Raw genomic sequence first — 13,505 nt, forward strand, 5'->3', positions numbered from 1 at the left:
CATACTCTTCAGATTCAAGGTGAGCTGGGCTGCTTGTTAGGTACAACTGGGATCCAGAAAGGACCCAGAGACACAGACCAAAGACATCCTTGGGACCTGGCCTGACTGGAGGAAGAACTTGGTCCTCTCATGAAGACCCTACGGTTGAGGCCTTACAAACAGAGGGTGATGAAACTGGGGTGATGATCTGGGATTTAATACTGGTTCTGGGGAAAGAGCATGGCAAGGGAGGAAATCACCTACAGAAAATACAGAAGGTATAAATGGAAGAAAAACAGATGGGCGCATGAAAGACTTCTCGGATTTGTGTTACAAAAACAGGAGCAAGATGCTTGCAAAATAACTACAAACTTTGATTCTTACTCTCCTACTCCCTATAAAACTGTACCTACATGATTTATACCTTATTTGGGGAGTGACCAATGAATGTACATATATACTATGATTTCACTTTACAATAAGAAAATCATGAACGTGAATCAATCTTCTAACTTATTAAACTTTTATAGCAAGTTGGAACCCTATGAATAGAGGATTCCATCACATTTCAGCATCTAATTTTGTAAACATGAACACTACTAGATAAACCTCCATGAGCTTTTTTTTTTTTGCCATTGTGGTTACAAATCCCCACAGATTGCTTAAAAAGAAAAAAAAAAAGAGAAAGAGAACTACTGAATTGAAACGATGATCACATGCAATAAAATGAGTAAATAAATTAAAAAAAAGTATGCCTTCATCAACAGGCAGTATCAAAACACTTCTCCACTAAAAGGTTTGCTCTCTGGGACTTCCCTAGTGGCACAGTGGCTAAGAATCCACCTGCCAATGCGGGGTACACAGGTTCAAGCCCTTGTCTGGGAAGATCCCACATGCCGCGGAGCAACTAAACCCGTGCGCCACAACTACTGAGCCCGCGCACCTACAGCCTGTGCTCCACAACAAGAGAAGCCACCACGATGAGAAGCCCACGCAATGCAATGAAGAGTAGCCCCCGCTCACCCAACTAGAGAAAGCCTGTGCTCAGCAACAAAGACCCAACGTAGCCAAAAATAAATAAAATAAAATAAATAAATTTAAAAGGTTTGCTTTCTAAATCACCCTTAATAAAAGCTCAGGGCTCATAGCTGGGAAGTCAGGCACTCCCACCTCAATTTTCTTTGTACTTTCAAGAAATCTAAAGAGAATAATCAAGTTTTCCCCACATGTAAATGAATTCAAGAAACCAGATGTTCCAAACACACTGTTTTTATCAACATATATGTATTCTTAAAAATTGAATTTGTTTCTAATTTGCATGGCTTTTCATATAAAATGTTTTGGGTTCGAGTATAATATTTACTGTTCACTTCCAATGCACTATGCTAGCACTGAACAGCATAGGATCACAAAGAACCATATCAGTGCCAAGGAACAGCCCCCATGAGAAGTTCAAACACCAGACCGTGCTGGCACTATCACAAGATTACTTCCCCAGGCCTGACTTTCACCAAAAAACAAAGTAATGATTAATGCCACTGTGCAAGATTAAGTTTGTTCTTTTTATTCAAGATCTAATAACTTATCCAACAGTCATCATTCTTCTTGCTGCTATGGAGACCTGGTCAGGCCCACCTCTGGCCTGCAGAATGCCTGCCAGCTTTAGATCAATAAGCCCTGTGATCTATAACACAGAGCAGAAGCCGATAACCCAGTGGTACCTTCCTGTAGGCATCAATCAGGGTTAGACCCACCAGGAGACTGGATGTCTGCTGCCTATTTCCTGAAGAGAAGCAAGGAGATGTCATGCAAAGCCAGCATCAGCAGAGGTCTGGTGAACCTGTGAAGGGACTGTCGGCTGGAACAGGTTTCCAGAAGGAAATGTGCTCTCTCTCTCTGAGGCAGCACTGAAAGTCCACCTGAAAGTGGTCAGGTGCCAAGTGTTCCAGAGGAAGGACACTCACGCCCAGACACCAAGGCCACGTGGTGAAGCCTAGAGGTCAATTTAAAAAGATGCAAAATGCTCAGCCAGGCTAGGAGGCTGGGCCAGAGTGGGTGGATGAAACCAACCAAGCAGTAAACAATGACATCTCTTCAGTGATGGTGAATTCAAACAGAATATCTTGACCTTCCAAATTCTCTTTGGCAACTTTTCATCTTGAATTAATCTCCTATAACTACTCTAAAGTTTAAAACTCGCTTGCAATGGTAAATCTCTTTGTGAGTTAACTGGGAGGTTAAATAAGGGAGAGAGATGAACCGCAACGCTCTGAGTTACCAGCCTGAAAGCAGCTGTGTGCTTGCCCCCACTGTGGGTCTCTAGGCACATGACACTGCACAACTTGGTTTATTTACTTGGCTGGGGCCACTGACAGCAGGGCTGCAATTTTCAAAATGAGGCTGGGAGCGGCGGAGAGCCTGATGTACCGGTCAGTGGCATCTACCAGTGTGGAGGACTGAGTCCTCCTCCTCTGGCTACGGCGCTCAAACGTATCTGGGCCTTCCGCTCATACCCACAGCACCGTGTACACACGCACACACACGTCCACCAACAGACTGCAAGTGTGATAAGCTCCAAGTAGCATGTCCCTCTGAAAAGGAAGCACTGAACCACAGAAGGAGGGTGGGCTCTGGCTGTCAGGTACTGTTCTTGGGTAGAGGGGCAACTTCAAGCCCACCCTCCACAGTTGTCCTGATTCCTCCGGACTGATTGGGACCACCACCTCCGCAAGGCACAGGCTCCGCCCAACTCCACAGGGCACCCCTCACCCAGGCTACCACGTGGCATCCTGCCTCCCAGCCACCCCCAAGCCTGAGAAAGCCTGTCTTGCCGTCAACTGCACCACCAACTTTAAGGCATCAGTTTAATCTTGCTACGTCTCAATTTTCTAACCTACCTGTAATCTCAAGAAAGCCTCAACTATGTACAAGCTACTTGACACCACTTCTTACAGACTTTTCAGCCTATAAAAGTATCTCAAAGAGCACTAGACTGGGAGTCTGAAGTCATAGCTTCATGTATATCATTCACCCACCTAACAAGTGCACATGAAGCACCTATTATAAAACATGCCAGGGACCAAACGTATGAAGCTGTCCAAACAAGACAGAGCTTGGGCAGAGCCTGGGCCAAGTCATTCAGTGTCTTGGACTGAAATTAAAAGGCTTGGACAAGAAGCTCTTTCAAGTCCCTCCCAGCTCTCCTATTCTCCACTCTTGGCTTTGGTGCCAAGAGGGGACTGAAGCATTCTGGAATGTTCTGCTTCCCTGAACAGATGCTATTTTTACTCCATATTCATATAGCTCAGGTTGCAGACGTGTGACTTCTCTGCACTCTGCCGAACATAAACGACTCATTTTCATCCCAGAGTTTAGGAGACTAAGTGTAGCCCTAACACAGAAGGCCCACAGGCAGGCACAGCTCAGGCTCCTGGCACAGGGACCCTCACGGCCTTGTTCCTTCTACACAGAGGCAATCTGGTTCCTTGAGATCAAAACTACAGAAAAACAGGAGCAGGGCTGCCAAGGCTTCCTCACATGTTGCCTGGGTTTGTTTATTTCTTCTTCATCAACTCACATCATTTCTGACACTGCACTTCAACTGCCTGGACACAGCCAGAGAGAAAGGCTTTTAAGAGTCACTGAAGTCCAGCCAACTTCTGATTAGCCTCAGTAATGAAGGAAAAGAACAGTACATGGCCAAAGTAAGAGGGCCTCTGAGGACTGTAAGGGCAAAGATGTTTGTACAGGATATGGAGAAGCACCAGTGAAACAAGTGAAAATCTTCCTCCAACCCCCGAAATTCCCCTCAGACAACATTTCAGGAAAACATTGGCTGGAGTTCCCAAGAGCACCACGCCCACCCAAAAGGGAGGCATCTATGGTCTCCGTTACCAACTTGTACGGGGAAATATTGGCTCCTGAACCAATGGGGGGGATAGAATTTTATAAGAACTATACAAACTGAAGCTATGATTAAATGTACTTACTAGTGGTTGAGGTTTTTATTAGCACATCTTAATAGAAGTTTTCTTTTTATTCAGAGCTAAGTTCACAAATATTAAGCGGAAATGTCTACAGCAGAGAGGGAGAAGCTGGAGACTGGAAAGCAAGCAGATATGAGATAGTAAGAGTGTAAATGAAGATGGACACGGAAAAGGCTGGGCCCTGGGAATAAACCACCCAGAAGCAGTGATGCAGACAGCTGAGGCCTTGGCCTTTCTGATCGCAGACACAGGCTCTCCAGACGTTACTCAGCACTTTACTTAGGACTGTTTCATACATACAAAGAGCCCGTCCCATCCTGCCCTCTCTCCAACCTCCCCCAACTCCCACCTCCCTGGCCCTGCCCTCCTGGATCGCTCTGCTCACCCTCAGAAGGAAACCAGGCTGCCTTGGGGAATGGTGCCAGCTGGTGGCTGGTACAGAGAACTATCTGTTGATCATCAAACGTTTCTCTCCCCTCTCCTGGAGGACTCTCTATCATTCACCCCCTCTTCCTCTTCCCGCGGTTTCTTCTCATTACCATCACAGAGGGCTGAATTTGAAAGTCAGAAGTGCAGGGACAGAATCCCAGACCCCCCACTTCCCTACCCAGAGAGGGCAAGTCACATAACCTCTCTCTGCCTCGCTCCCTTCTCTGTAAACATGGACAGAAATACCTGCCTACCCAGCAGGGTCTTTATGAAGCAGCAGAAGTGCAAGTACGCCGTGAACAGAACAGGGCTCATCAAACAGAAGGCACAGCCTCACCGTTCTGCTCACTCCCCGGCACCTGAACACTGCTCAGCTCGCGGGAATTCCGGGGCCATCATGCTCTGAAGCAGTGACCTCGACGACAGATGACTGGCAAGCCTTCCTCAGAGGTAAAGACACCGTCCCAGAGCTCTGAACGAGCTCTCTTGTCCGGCGGATGTCTGTATTTTCAGTGTGAATGCCATGTTCCTGAGTAACAGGCCAAGTGGTCCATCAAGACCTGTATCAGCTGGTTTGACGTCGCTAACTCATTTGCAGCAGGAGAAACTCTTTTCCTGACCACAGTGCCCTAAATGATCACTGGGCCTCCCAAGCCCTCCCCAGTGCTATGGAAATCAGGCTCTAGGTTTACCAGGAGGCAACTGGCCAGCCCCTGTGAGGCTCTGCTCCATCCCCAAATGCCATCGCCCTGTGATACAGATCTTAAAGGGGCTAACAAAATTATCTCCTCTGCCTTTTATTCCTCCGTAACAACCACAAAATTTGATAAGAATGACCCCCTGCTCCTCTAATTTAAGGCCTATTTTATTATCTTCAACCCTAATTCTCTCTCTTTTAAATGGATATGAGACCCTGAAGACCCCACAGGCCAATGGGATTAGTAATTGATGGCTTCCTCCTGGCCGGCTCTCCAGAGGGCGCTTCTGCTTCCCCCCTCGGGTGGGGTCACAATCAGTTCAATCTTCATGCTTCAGAGACATCCCCTTTGAACAGGATCAAATGTCCCCCCACCCCTGCCTGGTGCTCCGCTCAAAGGAGCAGCAGCTGCTTCTCACTCAGAGCAGTAATGTCAACTCAGCCAGAAAGGCAAAGGCAAGAGGAGGAGGTCGGTGTGGTTAATTGTCCACCAGGCTCAAACGCAGGCCCACTCAAACCAGCACCCTGGGAGGGCTGATCACCCCCGTAAAATGCAAAGTGCACTTTGAACCCAGGAACAAGGAGGATGAGAACGATTTTCCCCAGCCTGCTGGGACTTGATGGAGCTTCAGCTATTTGTTTTCTTTTTCAGATTGTAGCCATAAAGGGTAGAAGCACTTCTCTGCAGCAACCCCAGGCAGGCACATAAAACACAGGCGAGGTGAGCAGCAGGGCTTGCCCACCAGGAAATAAAGGAGAGGAAAGATAAGCATCCGTGGCATCAGTCTAAAGGGAGCCAGCGAAGGCTTCCTCTAGCTTTGAAGAAGGAACCTGAGAGAAGAGAATTCCGAAAGCCTCAGAAACCGCTCCTTCTAAGAAATGCTCTATAGAGAAAAGGAAGCGTTTAAAATGGAGGGAATTTACTCTTTCTCATTAAGAGATGGAAGAGAAAATTTTTTCACTCTTTTGCCTATTTGAAAAAGTTACTTTTATTACCTAGTTATCTGAAGGCCTCCTTCCAACTCAGATCCATAAATAACCGTAAAAAGACTCTTAAGAAACAGAAAATAGTCATTTCGTAACTGAAAGAGGACATGAGAGTGATCTAAAACAACACCTACAGTCCTTTTGTAAAGCAAAAGCCTAAGATATTCCATTTAAAACCAACGTTCCCTGGAAACAAGTACTTCTAAGTTTTTCTTTCACATCAGTATCAAAACTCCCATAGTAGATAAGACAAACCAGCCATCAAATCACAGCTGACAAGTGACGTGATCAAAGTAGAAAGTGGTTCCCAAATTATGCATCAACTGTGTTCTGGAAGTAGAAAAAAGCAAACTCTTCCCCAGAGATGTCAATACCTGGGTGCAGCTTTACAATGAAACTTGGAAACCGATTTTGGAGATTTTGCTTCTCCTTTAAGAGAAAGATAAGATAAAGGCTCACCTGAAGCTGAAGATAAAGGCTTCACCCAGAAAAACCATACACCTAAGGGAGGATGTGACACTTTGTGTGTGTATCTGTCAGCAGCTGCAATCTGAGTTCCCACTCATTTCAGCAATAAAGGAACTGGCTGGTCAGAAACCAGCATGCTAACGACACTGGAGCCCGGGACCAGCAGACCAGTTGCTGTGTCTGCTAGTTGCCTTTGCTCTGATTGCTCCCAAATGTCTGCCCTGGATACAAGGGGCCCATGCTGGACAGTGTCTTTGGATCAAGGCCAAGGCTCCAAAATGGCTATATGAAACGCACACACACACACAGACACACACATGCTCGCGCACCCTGATAACACAATTTTACTGCTGCTGGGGCACTAGCAGTTCTTAGTAAAACTGTTCTTTAGAAACAGTAAACATTTAATTGAATGAAAGAAGAACACCACATTAGAAATCCAAAACAAAGTTCAGAAGCTCTAAGGAAATTCAGGAACTAGATCACTTCTTGGACTTTCTAATTAGGATGATGTTGGGTTGTCAAGATTCAATGAGAGAGCTCTGTGAAGTGTGCCCAAACGCACACTGATGTGTGAGATGCCCTGGGTGGAGGGGGACCAGCTCAGTAATGTGATGACTTAACCTGCCTCATTTTTTTTTTCTAACCAGATTAGAATTGTTATCATAAAACAGGAGACACTCTGAGAATCAGAGATCTCCTAGGGCTCAGTGAGTGGCCAATTATTATCAGTTGGGAAGTACTCCCCATGTGTTTGGCGGCATGAAGACCAGACATACTCACCACCTTGCACTCAGCTTCTGCAGGCATGGTACAACAGAAAACAGTTGGTAATATCTCAGATTCCATAACCTACTAAAAAGCTAAAACTCACTCATATATTAATATCTGAGCTTTTAAACTGTAATTTTCTTCGTTCATTTTTCAAGTATGATAGACAAAATGGAGTCCATGGAGACTAGAAATCCCTGGGCAAAGCTGAAACCTTCCCTCTACCCAAGCCCTAGGAAACTTTAAGATGAACAGGGTCAGGTGAGAGTCAAATTTCCTCTACTCCTTCGCCTTTCACTAACTTCTCCTTTAGGCAGCTCTCTGGCTGGGGCTCAGGACCAAGCAGAAGAAACCATGGAGACATGACCGCTTTTTTTATGTGAGACTAGTTGGCTGGTACTTCTACTAGGTTGTGGAAAGCACACCCAGAAACCAGAAAACAACTTCTTTCTCTTTGCTTTCGTGCTGCACACAGCCAAACAAAGCAAATGGAAAGGCTGAACAATGAGTATTGTTCATGTAGAGGCAGGATAAGAAGGCAGGAACGGGGACTTCCCTGGTGGCTCAGTGGTGAAGAATCCGCCTGCCAATGCAGGGGACACGGGTTTGATCCCTGGTCCAGGAAGATCCTACATGCCGCGGAGCAACTAAGCTCGTGCGCCACAACTACTGAGCCTGCGCTCTAGAGCCCGCGAGCCACAACTACTGAAACCTGCGCGCCTAGAGCCCGTGCTCTGCGACAAGAGAAGCCACAGCAATGAGAAGCCTGTGCACCAAAACGAAGACCCAACACAGCCAAAAATAAATAAATTTAAAAAAAAAAAAAAAAAGGCAGGAACGAACACTCAAGACCGCATTCTCCTGTGTGACCGTGGTCTTTAATCAGATTGAAGTCCCTCCCGCCCCACCTCCACCCTGGCTTCTGGGAACTCAGCCACCTGCTAGTTCCTAAAAGGACCCAGGCCCCATTCTGGCTCCAGATTCAGGTAAACCACTGCCCTGGGGGTTGCTACTCCCAACCCACAGGATGAGGCAAAATGGCATCAAGCCAATCAGTGTGTCTCTCAAAGATCCCAGCATACTAAGACTACAGGGGAAATGGAAATGCATGATTTAAAAGCTTTTTATTAAAATTATTTAAACCTAAACTGTGTTTTAGAAATATTTTTATTTCCTCTGGGTTATAAATTGGTCAAGTCAATTGTTTGCTCCCTTACTGCCATACATTTGGTTACACGTTCAATCCTGGGGCTGCCCAGGACTCCCAGGGGCTGGCAGACAGATGTCTCTCCCGGGGCGGCCAAGGGGGCTGGCGGCTCAGGGTCCCAGGCTGTCAGTTAGCACCTTACTGACAATGACACAAAAACTCCTGACTTCTCATCCTTTTCAATAGGGGTAAGAATCTAAACTCCTGCCGACTCAACATATTATGGCTCATTCTCAATTACCCGTGGTAATGTGAGCAAACAGCCACGTCATTAATCCAAAAAGGCACTCTACACATCCGCTCATGGGCTTAGGAATACATTATCGTTTTTTTGTAGCTGTGCCTCAGTTCAGTTTACTAGGGCTTTTTTTTTTTTTTTTCTCAGATGAACATTCACTCATTTACTGAAAGTCTGTTCCATGCCAGAAACCATGCGAGATAGGAGATGGTAGCAAACGAACTCACACGCTAGGGGAAAAGACGTGTACAAACAAGTAAGTAAAGCTCACCACGGGCACGTGCAGTGTGCTGTGTCAGCAGAGGGGCAGCGATTCGTTCCGCTGGAAAGCTGGGAAAAGGCTACGCTCCGAACACCCTCTCTTTCAGACAGTTTGTAAATAACAAGTGAAATGTTGGCTGAGCCTTAAAGGAGGAAAAGGAATTCTAAAGCACCAACTCAAATGGAGAGGTGAAGGGTACCCAGCAAAAAGGAAAGAGCGTTGGGCACTGAGATGGGCAGCAACATCCAGGAGAAAGACAGGCAGGTCAATAAACATCTTCACCCAATAACTCAATGGGGCAGATGACCACTTTACACCTTTCGTTTTTTTAATTTTTTTTTTTTGGCTGCTCCAGGTCTTAGTTGCGGCACGTGGGATCTTTTTTTTTTTTTTTTTAGTTGCGGCAGGCAGGATCTTTTAGTTTCAGCATGTTGACTTCTTAGTTGCGGCATGCATGTGGGATCTAATTACCCTGACCAGGGATCGAATCCGGGCCCCCTGCACTGGGAGCGCAGAGACTTACCCACTGGACCACCAGGGAAGTCCCTTTACACCTTTCTTAGAGGAGCTGCCACCCTATATTTAAGGATTTTCTTTTTAATGCATGAGAACTTGGGGTGGTTATCAGAGCGCATCGCATGGCTGGAGTTTTCCCACAACCAGCCTGAACATGAGCAGATCCAGGAAGCAACCCCTTACCTGTACGAGGAGGAGCTCCTTGATGAGGTGCAAAACCACAGGCCAGCTGTGAACTCAAGAGTCTGCTTCCCAGTTTACCTGAAAAACAACAGGAGAGGGCCATTTTTGTTAACTTGGAATAGCCAGTCTTTTAACAGCCCCAGTAGAGTCCTGCAGACCGTGCCTAAGGCTCCTTGGCCTCAAAGCAGAAAACCTGGCCAGCGTCACTTGGCCAAGGGGTTGGATCAGAGAAGTGGGGGAGAATCCTGGTGTTTAACTCGAAGGGTAATGGTAAGCCAGGCACTTAACCTACCTGTGTCTTGGTTTCCTCCCCGCCATAGCTATCTCACAGAATGATCAAGAAGGCCTTCAAAACCATAATTCAAAAAGAGTCATGTACCAAAACATTCATTGCAGCTTTATTTACAATAGCCAGGACATGGAAGCAACCTAAGTGTCCATCAACAGATGAATGGATAAAGAAGATGTGGCACATATATACAATGGAATATTACTCAGCCATAAAAAGAAACGAAATTGAGTTATTTGTAGTGAGGTGGATGGACCCAGAGTCTGTCATACAGAGTGAAGTAAGTCAGAAAGAGAAAAACAAATACTGTATGCTAACACACATATATGGAATCTAAGAAAAAAAAAAAAAGGTCATGAAGAACCTAGGGGGCTTCCCTGGTGGCACAGTGGTTGAGAATCCACCTGTCAATGCAGGGGACATGGGTTCGAGCCCTGGTCTGGGAAGATGCCACATGCCGTGGAGCAACTAAGCCCATGCGCCACAACTACTGAGCCTGTGCTCTAGAGCCCACAAGCCACAACTACTGAGTCCACGTGCTGCAACTACTGAAGCCCGCGTGCCTAGAGCCCATGCTCCGCAACAAGAGAAGCCACCACAATGAGAAGCCTGCACACTGTGACGAAGAGTAGCCCCCACTCGCCGCAATTAGAGAAAGCCCGTGCGCAGCAACAAAGACCCAACACAGCCAAAAATAAATAAATAAAATAAAAATAAATAAAAATTAAAAAAAAAAAAGAACCTAGTGGTAAGACGGGAATAAAGACATAAACCTACTAGAGAATGGACTTGAGGATATGGGGAGAGGGAAGGGTAAGCTGTGACAAAGTGAGAGAGTGTCATGGACATATATACTCTACCAAACATAAAATAGATAGCTAGTGGGAAGCAGCCACATAGCACAGGGAGATCAGCTCGGTGGTTTGTGACCACCTAGAGGGGTGGGATAGGGAGGGTGGGAGGGAGGGAGACGCAAGAGGGAAGAGATATGGGAACATATGTATATGTATAGCTGATTCACTTTGTTATAAAGCAGAAACTAACACACCATTGTAAAGCAATTATACTCCAATAAAGATGTTTAAAAAAAAAAAACTCTCTGGATAAGATGTGGCACATATATAGAATGAAATATTACTCAGCCATAAAAAGGAACGAAACTGAGATATTTGTAGTGAGGTGGATGGATCTAGAGACTGTCATACAGAGTGAAGTAAGTCAGAAAGAGAAAAACAAATACCGTATGCTAACACATATATATGGAATCTTAAAAAAAAAAAAAAGGTTCTGAAGAACCTAGGGGCAGGACAGGAGTAAAGACGCAGGCTTAGCGAATGGACTTGAGGACACAGGAAGGGGGAAGGGTAAGCTGGGACGAAGTGAGAGAGTGGCATGGACATATATACACTACCAAATGTAAAATAGCTAGCTAGTGGGAAGCAGCCGCATAGCACAGGGAGATCAGCTCGGTGCTCTGTGACCATCTAGAGGGGTGGGATAGGGAGGGTGGGAGGGAGATGCAAGAGGGAGGAGATATGGGGATATATGTATATGTATAGCTGATTCACTTTGTTATAAAGCAGAAACTAACACACCACTGTAAAGCAATTATACTCCAATAAAGATAAAAAATAAAAAAAAAAAGAAGGCCTTCGATATGCCGGGCACCATGCCAAGCCTGGAGTCATGTGAATGACCATGTCATGGGTTCCCCGCCCTCAGGGAGCCGACAGTCCACAAAGACAGAGAAGTCAATGGGTGGTAATCATGACCTTGACGCAGCTGAGAGAAGCTGAAGTGAGGAAAATACAAGGTGACATGGAGCCTTTGCAGAGGCACCAGCTGACCCCAGAGAGGTCAAAGGGAGCTCCCCAGAGCAGGTGATGGCTAAGCTGAGGTCTGATAAGCAAGAGGTGGCCAGACTACGAGCATACCAGGCAGAGGAAACAGCAAAATGGGTGCCCAGGAAGCAAGAAGAACATAGTGAGTTCACAAGAAAAAGGAGTATTTCAGAGGCCGAGAGGGAGACTGGCAGTCATTTTAGGAGAGTTTGGACTTTCTCTTAAGGCCAATGGCAAGCCCATGAAGGGTCTCCTGTAGGAGAGTGGCATGGTCCAGAAAGCTTTCTGCAACATCAGAGAGAAGGGATTGAAAGGAGGCAAGGAGGGCTTCCCTGGTGGCGCAGTGGTTGAGAATCTGCCTGCCAATGCAGGGGACACGGGTTCGAGCCCTGGTCTGGGAAGATCCCACATGCCGCGGAGCGGCTGGGCCCGTGAGCCACAATTGCTGAGCCTGCGCGTCTGGAGCCTGTGCTCCGCAACAGGAGAGGCCACGATAGTGAGAGGCCCGCGCACCGCGATGAAGAGTGGCCCCCGCTTGCCGCAACTGGAAAAAGCCCTAGCACAGAAACGAAGACCCAACATAGCAATCAATCAATCAATCAATCAATAAAAAACATAAATAAAAATCTTTAAAAATGTGAATTAGAGCCAATGCTTCAAAATCGAAAGATTTAAAAAAAAAAAAAAAGAAAGGAGGCAAGGAATGCCCCCCTCAGCTACCCCAAAGACCACATCCCTGGTCTTCTGTGGGAACGAGCAGGAGAGAAGGCCCCAGGGTAAGAAGACAGGGCTAGGGCTCCCTCCAGTAAACCACGGCTTTTGAACTACCCGTTCCTCCAGCATTAAGTGATTCCACCCAGGCAGACACGCCATCAGGAGCAGAGTCTGCCCGTCCCAACACACCCTCCAGAAGGTGGAGAAGTGCCTGGTGTCCCAGTGCTTCTCCACTTGTGCTCCCCAGACCAGCGGCATCAGTATCACCTGGGAATGCGTTGGAGATGCAAATTCTCTGCCCATCCCAGACCTAGTGACTCCGAATCTCCGGGAGTGGGGTCCAGCCAGTGTGTGTCTTAACCAGCCTCTGGGTGATTCTGATGCTCCCTAAAGGCAGCAAGCACTAAGTGGGGGCAGTGCCAGCACGGGGGTGGCGGTGAGCAGAGTACGGGGTACAGAGATAGCCCGGTCTGACACCCCAACAGCACCTCCGTGCTCAAGGCCTCACACTCTACAGGGACTGTGATGTCCATTTATGCTTAAAAGGAAATACACAAAGCTTTTTTTTTTGTTTTTTGTTTTTGGTTTTTTGGTTTTTTTGGCCGCACCGCGAGGCATGCGGGATCTTAGCTCCCCGACCAGGGATCGAAGCCGTGCCCGCTGCAGTGGAAGTGTGGAGTCTTAACCCCTGGACCACCAGGGAAGTGCACACAATGCTGTTTGTATCGATACTTAGAAATGATGCTAGCCCTGTGGACCATGGGGAAGAGTACACGGGCCCACCTCTGGCATGGGGATGTAGTACTTCAGGAGGGTTTCATTTCCCTAAGAAATGCCCCATCCTTTTCTGTGGCCCTCCTTTATTTCAGAATAGACAAAGGAAACTCCAGCTTCAGGAACAGGGACAATGTTTCTCCTCCCACCCAGATACAGAATCT

At 46.8% G+C, this 13,505-nt stretch overlaps 1 protein-coding gene across 3 annotated transcripts in view; it reads right to left on the bottom strand.

Moving 5' to 3' along the window:
• The window catches only part of LHFPL2 (LHFPL tetraspan subfamily member 2), a 176,020-nt gene that overhangs the window by 151,490 nt on the left and 11,025 nt on the right, over window positions 1–13,505 (bottom strand). For all 3 annotated transcript variants that reach the window (XM_057540090.1, XM_057540091.1, XM_057540092.1), the window contains exon 2: window positions 9,724–9,801. The gene's annotated coding sequence lies outside the window, so the exon portion shown is untranslated. The remainder of the gene's footprint in view (window positions 1–9,723; window positions 9,802–13,505) is intronic.

The sequence above is a fragment of the Balaenoptera acutorostrata genome, chromosome 2 (assembly GCF_949987535.1).
Source record: "Balaenoptera acutorostrata chromosome 2, mBalAcu1.1, whole genome shotgun sequence".
Taxonomy (NCBI): domain Eukaryota; kingdom Metazoa; phylum Chordata; class Mammalia; order Artiodactyla; family Balaenopteridae; genus Balaenoptera; species Balaenoptera acutorostrata.